This window comes from Apis mellifera, linkage group LG1 (genome assembly GCF_003254395.2).
Source record: "Apis mellifera strain DH4 linkage group LG1, Amel_HAv3.1, whole genome shotgun sequence".
In the NCBI taxonomy this organism is placed as follows: Eukaryota; Metazoa; Arthropoda; class Insecta; order Hymenoptera; family Apidae; genus Apis; species Apis mellifera.
The window spans coordinates 15,533,714-15,541,069 of record NC_037638.1 but is presented as its reverse complement, the minus strand read 5'-3'; the positions used below and the strand labels follow the sequence as shown (position 1 = coordinate 15,541,069).

The window sequence follows — 7,356 nt, the reverse complement described above, 5'->3', positions numbered from 1 at the left end:
GACCGGGCCTCCCCTCCGCGTCCCGCCGCGTTCCCCGTCCACTGGCAGATGGCGTTGGCTGGATCTGGAGCGCTCTGCCTAACGAGCGGCGCGTGGGGATGGGGATGGGGAGGGGGTGGGGCGCCGTGTGGGGGAAGCGGAGGGGCTGAAGCGGAACGGGGTCTGGGATGATGAGGCGACTGCTCGGGGAACGTGACGACTCCTAATTGTCTAATTCCCGGGCGCGATGCGCGAATTGATTGGCAATCCTCTGTGCCGCGTCTGTCCCTGTGTGTGCGTGAGCGCGCGCGCGCGCGTGCACGTTTCATCCACCCTCCTCTGCTTCTCTTCTCTTCTCTTCGTCGTCGTCGTCACCGCTAGACTGTTCGTTGCCGCGACGATCTTTCTCTTCCTCTCTTTTCTCCCGTTGGGAAAAAATTTTTCGCGAAAAAGTATCGCACGCGGTGAGAGTGTGGGGTATCGTACAACGTTGCGCGATAGATGGTGGTGGTATCGGGCGGCCGGTGATTGATGGAAATTGGAAGTTTGATTGGCAGGTTTTTGACGTGGTTGTTGTGGATTTCGAACTGGCTGCCCGGCGGAGACGGGAAATGACGGGCCGAGTGTAGCAGCGTGTGGGTCCACGAGGGTATCGTTAAACACGTACAGAGCGGGAGATAAGGTTCTCCCTTCTTTTTTTTTCCCTTTTGTTCCCTTTGGATTGAAGTCGTATCGTTGTGCAAAAAAAGTGACTTCATTACTTCGTTGTCAAAGGATTGAAAATCTCCCGCGAAAAGGGCCATTAATCGCATTCCTCCTTCTCTCCCTCCGCTGAATCCTCATCAAAGGAAATTCAATAGAGGGATCTCTGTACGTGGCTGACCGTAGCTTTTCCCCGAGTCGATGGAAATTTTCGCGATCTTGTTATGTTACCGGGCGGACAATATTTTAGGATTAAACTAATCCGATCGGCAGGGTTGGCGGTGATAGTCCAGAGTGACAGCCGAAAGCCGCCCGAAATGTCCCGTGGGAAGACTTCCCGTCTCCGTGAGCAAGATTCCAGGAGGTGGAAATCTTCGCCGAGTCAAGCCGATTAACCGAAATCTCGTTACAACCGCGACAGCAAGTCTGCGGGGTGCCGTTTTCCGTGCTTCCGCTAAAAATGGCACCTTCTCCCGAAGAAGAAGCTTTCGACTTTTTCCTTCTCTTCACTCGCGAAACCAACCCCTCCTCCCTGCCGATACAACGTTCTCAGAGGGAGGGGGAGGTTTTTCCAATTACCAACGTCATCGTTATTATCCCTCAACCGATGCGCCCCCGTTTTCCCTTCTCCCTTCTCCTTTTCCTTCCCTCGAAGGAGGAGTTAACCCCTCTCTCTCTGTCTCTCCTCGTCCCGGCACGGTTTCCACAAAGCCGTTTGCACATTAGCGGAGAGGGAGGGAGGGAATAAACGACACCGAAATATAAAGCGCGGATGCGCGATCGCCATAATAGGAGCGGCGAGTAGTCTATTAAGCGTCCTCAAAACCAGTTAGTGAGTCGGCAATCCAGTTTAGGTACAAAATGGCTGTCGTTTAGCGAGGATTAATGGTCTCGGGGAGTGCCCCGGGGCAGCATAATGGGGCAGATGCGTCCCCCCCCCTCCCCCTCTCTGTCGTATCAGCGACACGGAGCAATCTCCCCTACTCCACTCCCCTAACCTCATTATATACACCTATCTGGCTCCACGGGGTCCATTATGCCCCCTTTTTGCCCGCTTTCCTCGCACAGGAATAAATACACGGCGTTTCCTCCACGGTTCGTGTACGGTCGCACGCCTGCCGCGCAAAGACACGCATATATATATATATATATATATATATATATATAGCGTCGTATGGCGTGCGTGTGAGGGGAGTCGGATCTCATATTTGGGCCTTCGAAGCGCCGTTTAGTTTGGCGTTTCATGGTCGAGCGGCTCCCCTAGCCGCGGCTGCGTCTCTCGCTCACCGATCACGCTCGTTTCGACGCTGTCCTGGGAGCGTTTCGTCGTTTCGAAATCGACTCTTCACCCGCTTTTCTCGCAGGGAGAACGGAATCTTTTCGATATTTCGAGCGTAAGCTTAAAACTTTTTTTATCAATTGGATGGACGAAGAAATAATCCCGTCTCAGGAGAGGATCTTTAATAATCGAGGAGTTTTAATAATTTTCAAGTATATAAGTTTGAGATTAAAGGAGAAAGAAGGTTGTTCCTTGAACGGATTTCGAATAATTGCGTGACTACTTTCTTTTTCTTTCTCGAACTTTCGGAGGGACTTTTGACAATTTTTTTTTTTTTACGTGAATTTTCAATGGAAATGGCCGCCAGCGGCGGTCCTTTAATCCAGCGGTCGGCCAAAAATTCGCGCCACGCCTTCAGTTTAACGAGATAATGCCAGCCGTTTAAAAGATACAATGGAATCTTAAATACCTGGCTCTTTGTCGAGTTTAGGCACCAGCAACAACCAGGATACCGGACTTTGTGCAGGTGACTAACTTACTCCGCCTCTTCCTCCATTCCTCCTTCCTCCGATTCGCAATATATATATATACGTTTGCAAAGAAGGGCTTTGCATTTCTAGCGAAAAATCTGACTGTTTTTTCCAATAATTCTTAAGCAAGTTTTCCAAACTCTATCTAATAATAGTATTTTTACAAAAACTTGTGAAACTTGTGTATTTTGTGTATCAAAGATATGTCAAAATATTTTAAGTTTTCTTCAACTTTCGAGTCACAAAGAAGCCTTTTAGGAAGCGTTTTATTTTTCTAAAAGGTGTATTTATTTTGAAATGAGATAGGTCAATATATAAAAAAAAAAAAAAAAATGAAAATGACGTATTCGAGAATAAAAGTATATAAATTATAAAAAAGAAAAAGAAAATTATATCTACGTATGTATGAAGTAAAAATATCTGTATGTAAATTACGTATGAATTAAAGATTTATTAAACATATCAATAATGTGCTTTATTAATGAATATAATTGAATATAATGAATTTTATCAATACAATTGAAATAATAATAATTCATCGATGTTTTCATCTTGTTGATTAATTTAAAAATATCGCGGAATTCTATTATGTACAATTTACATACAATGTTTTGTTAAATTGAAAAAAGCTGACCAAATCATTTTATGAATAAATAACATTTCTTTTAAATACAATTCATAAGATAATTAATCGAAATAATATTTCTTATATTTGAAACGTTACAACAATCGATTAATTTTAACCGATTTCCAAAAAGTTCAATCAATTATACCTTCATTATTTCGGATAAAATACTCTTTGCGTGCAGAAAAATTTCACACTACACTTTAACAAAGATGTATTTCCAATTAAGAAGTCGAGGTTATCCGCACAAATATACATATTAAAACAATTTACATTTGCGACGCATCTAAATGCGTCTTGCTCGGAAAACAATCGACACTATTTTCGAATAACAATGCCATTTCGTAAATATAATAACATCGTACGACTCGTATATGAATTAATGCAATGCCATTATTATCAAGAGTTCAAGAGTATTTTCCAGTATTTTTCAAGGCAAAGAGAAAAAGAGAAAAAAACCATGATCGCTCGCAATGTTTTCGGATTAGGCCGGTATAAAAGAAACGTGGAAAGAGGATTTACGGCGGGGCAGAGTTATCCGATGCTTTCGACAAAATGGTCTCGCGTACCTCGGAAAAGTTCTAAAATAATCAAACAACGGCCCGGCTCATCCGGCAAACAGGATTAGGACGAGATGGGGTTTTTCAGGGATTGCCCGAATGCCGAAAATCTACCTGTTTCCCCGAGAGTAAGAAAAACTTGACTTTACGACTTTACGAAATTTCTCTCTCTCTATCCTTCCATAAAATTGTTTTCCCGCGAAAACAATTCGAAATTACGCGCGCATATCCGCTCCCCGTTTGAAATATTTCTATAAATACCATCGGAAGAAATGGCGTGTCGAAACGATACACAAAGATTGGAAAAAAATTTCATTTGTTCGACGACAATGAGGAAGAGTGTATCTTCGAAGGGGATGATAAATTTCAATTTGCTTCTCTCTCTCTCTCTCTCTCTATCGTATCTCAAGCCGCGCGAATTAAATTTACCCTCAATAGAGTATCTCGTTGAGAAAAAGAGAGAGAAAAAGAGAGGATCGTCACGCGTACTTGATCGCTTCGAGGCATAAAAGGGGATGATTTGTAACCGGTCATTGTTCGAGCAGTCGGCCAATGACGGGGCGGCGCGCCTCGTATCGAGCCAATCGCGCGAGAACCAGAAGATCCGCTTGCGAGCGTTACGAGAGAACTCGAGGAGGAGGAGGGTGGCAACCCTCGTAAAATCTCTCTCTCGTTCCATCTTCCACGGCGACCAGATGCGCCCCGCTGGCTAACGCACCGCGACGGGCCCCATTATGTTTGTTTATTTATTATTAATAGGAAATTCATAACAATCACATAATAGAAATCCCATATATATATGTATAGTATAATGGGTTTTTGTCAGTGGACTGGTTTCCAAAGTTTCCAATGCCACCGTCACGCTCGAGCTCGCTTCTCCTCGCACAATACGAAACTTTTCCGGGATATTCTCCACGCCTCTTTGAAAAGTTCTCCGGCTAGGAGAAGACGACGAATTTATCCTTTATTACCATTCGCCATCTTTCCATCCAACGTTCCCCGTCCAGGAAATTAATCGGTCTCCTCCTGTCCTCCTCCTGTTTCGCGCTTCCTCCGCTGACCGTATAAATGTATAAAAAAAACCGTCCCTTTCAACGTCCCCTGGACTCGATAAAAACTGTCCGCGTGAATCAAAATCGAGGGCCCCGATAAAGACAGTCGATCACCGGTCGCCCGAATTGAAAAGCGTTTTCGATCCTGCTGGCTGGTTCCGTCGTCGGGAAAAAACAGAGAGAGAGAGAGAGAGAGAGGGGGGGCGAAAAAAGAGAAAACCGGAAGAACGGGGTAGCGTCGAAAAATGGCGCTCGAAACTCGGGCGATTTTGCGCGTTCTCCCTCTCTTTCTCTCTCTGTCCGTCTAGTTCCATGGCCGCCACCCCTTCTCCCTTCTTCTCCGCAGCTCCTCCATCCCCTCCCCTCCCGCAACTCCTCTTCGCAGCAGTTGATGTGAACTCAAGGGTGCAAATTCCCGCTCGTTCGAAATTCAGGACAGGAAATTAGACGGGCGCCTCCCTCCGCCATAGAAATACCCGCGAAGCGTGAGAGATACGAGGGAGGGGGAGGGGGGAGAGGTAGCGCGAAAGGAGGGGGTGGACGTCACCGATCAACCCACTCCTCGCCTTCAATCCGCATCCTTTCAACGGGGCATAAGTCGGTGTAATAAGAGCCTCCCCCTTCCACCTGTGTCCAAGATTGGAGGATTTTTAGCATAAGCTGATTCGTGGGATAGATAGCCGAACGTTTTGCAACAGGGTAAATAGAGAAGCTTGAATAGAGATACGTTTCAGGTTGATTTATTATGGAACTGAGTGTCTCCCTTTTTCGAAAATTTTTTGAACATTTCCAGGGGGTTATTTTAATAGGTAGGAAGAGTATTGTAAATTAAATTTTAATTATACAGTTTGGGTAATGAATTTTTGGAAACGGTGAGAAGAAGAGGATGTCGTGGATAATTTTTTTCATTTTCGATTAAATCTTCGACAATTTTTATTTTCTTTCTCTTTTCTCTTTCTCTACGTTCCCAACTTCAAATCTCGTGACAAGTTTTGACAGGGTGGGCCGGTTCATCTGATCTCGGGATTAGGTCAAGACCGTGGCAGGTTGCCAAGAGGATCGGCTGTGTTTGGCTTTCCGAGTCACTGTCACTTCGTCACCTAGCTTTCCAATTCTATTCTTCTCTCTCTCTCGTACGAAATACTCTTTTCGAAATTTCTTTCCTTGTGGGACAGTTTGCAAAAGTCTGCGGGTGGGTCTCGAGGGTCCATCCAGCCGAGCCACGACTTAAGTCGCGTTGGCGCGATCGTTGTTTTGCACGCGCACGCTCCTCCTCCCCATAATCCAATTTGCAAAATCTACCGACCGTTACTTTGTTTTCAGATGAACGGGCTGAGATACCATTCTGGGGGCGGGTACTCGTTCGTTTTCTATGGGTGTAACGGTACGTTGATTTTTCTTCCTCTGGCAACTGCTATCAAATATTATTGTTCGAGAAAAATTGTAATTCAATCTTAAATCTTTTTAAATCTTGAAAATCGTGAGGAATCTTGATCGAATATGGATAAATTATTAGTAGGAGAGTGTAATTTTTCTTTATATGAAGATAAATTTTTTATTCAATTTATTTGAATTAACTATATTTGCAAATCTTCTCAATTCTTTTCTCGAAGATAAGAACGTAAATTTTTAAATTTTATTTTATATTTTCCATTCATTTTCGTTACATAAAAAAAATATTCTTTTGGTGAATTTCAATTGTATTTGGAAATTTTTTATTCGAGAAAATATTAAAGGAAAAGGTAGAATTATTCTTATGATACTTTGTATCACAGTTTTGCCTTGCTAAAATTATAAATAAAGTTAAATAATTCCGTTTGCACTCAATACAAATCCAGAACATTACAGAACAATATAAAAACAATGAAAATTATCCGCTAGAAGTCATTGAATATACATCTACTATTTAATTAAATCGTTAATTTATTCATAAAACTTTTTTCCTTTGTATGTAAAAATATTGTATAAAATATTGTTAAACTTTGTTGCGAGGACAAATATATACGCATATATTAATAACACGTTATATAAATGACGTAGACGATCGAATATAAAGAATCTATAATAAATTTTTATTAAAATGAAATTAGATTATACGAGGTGAAGAGTGTTCGATTCGATGAATATGAATCGATATATCGCGTAACCCGTTTGTACGCAAAGGATTAAATCAATTCTATTATTACGCTTATATTATATCATTGTAATATATATTTATATATAGCAAGTGTGTCGCGGCAAAGAGGCCAAGATGGAGCGGAGCGTGAATAATCGATTATCCGATGATCCCGCGTTTCGTGTGGATTTGTCTATTCATGCTTATTGTGTAATATCGAACGCTTAATGGAACTATCCTCCTTGCCGCGTTCTGGTGCCAAAACCGATACGCGAAACGAAGTTTCGAACCACTCAAGGAAATTGAATGGGGCGTTATTTCCATCAAAGCCTCGTTAGAAAATCACAGCTGGCCGAGGAACGGCTTCATTCGAGGGGGGTTGCCGTTGATCCCTATCGATCTATGACCTCCCCCCTTATTTCCTGCTCCACGAAAATATTACTCGAATTTCAGGGAAACAAGGGCGGTAAACAGTAATCCTTTTTATCTACTCCAATCTCTGTTCCAATCGAT

General features: G+C 42.9%; 1 protein-coding gene across 1 annotated transcript in view; it reads left to right on the top strand.

The window, feature by feature from the left end:
• LOC724539 (probable serine/threonine-protein kinase irlB) overlaps window positions 1-6,130 on the top strand; it is a 77,186-nt gene extending 71,056 nt beyond the window's left edge. The window contains exon 5 of the transcript XR_003306016.1: window positions 6,051-6,130. The gene's annotated coding sequence lies outside the window, so the exon portion shown is untranslated. The remainder of the gene's footprint in view (window positions 1-6,050) is intronic.
• The last annotated feature ends 1,226 nt before the right edge of the window (window positions 6,131-7,356 follow it).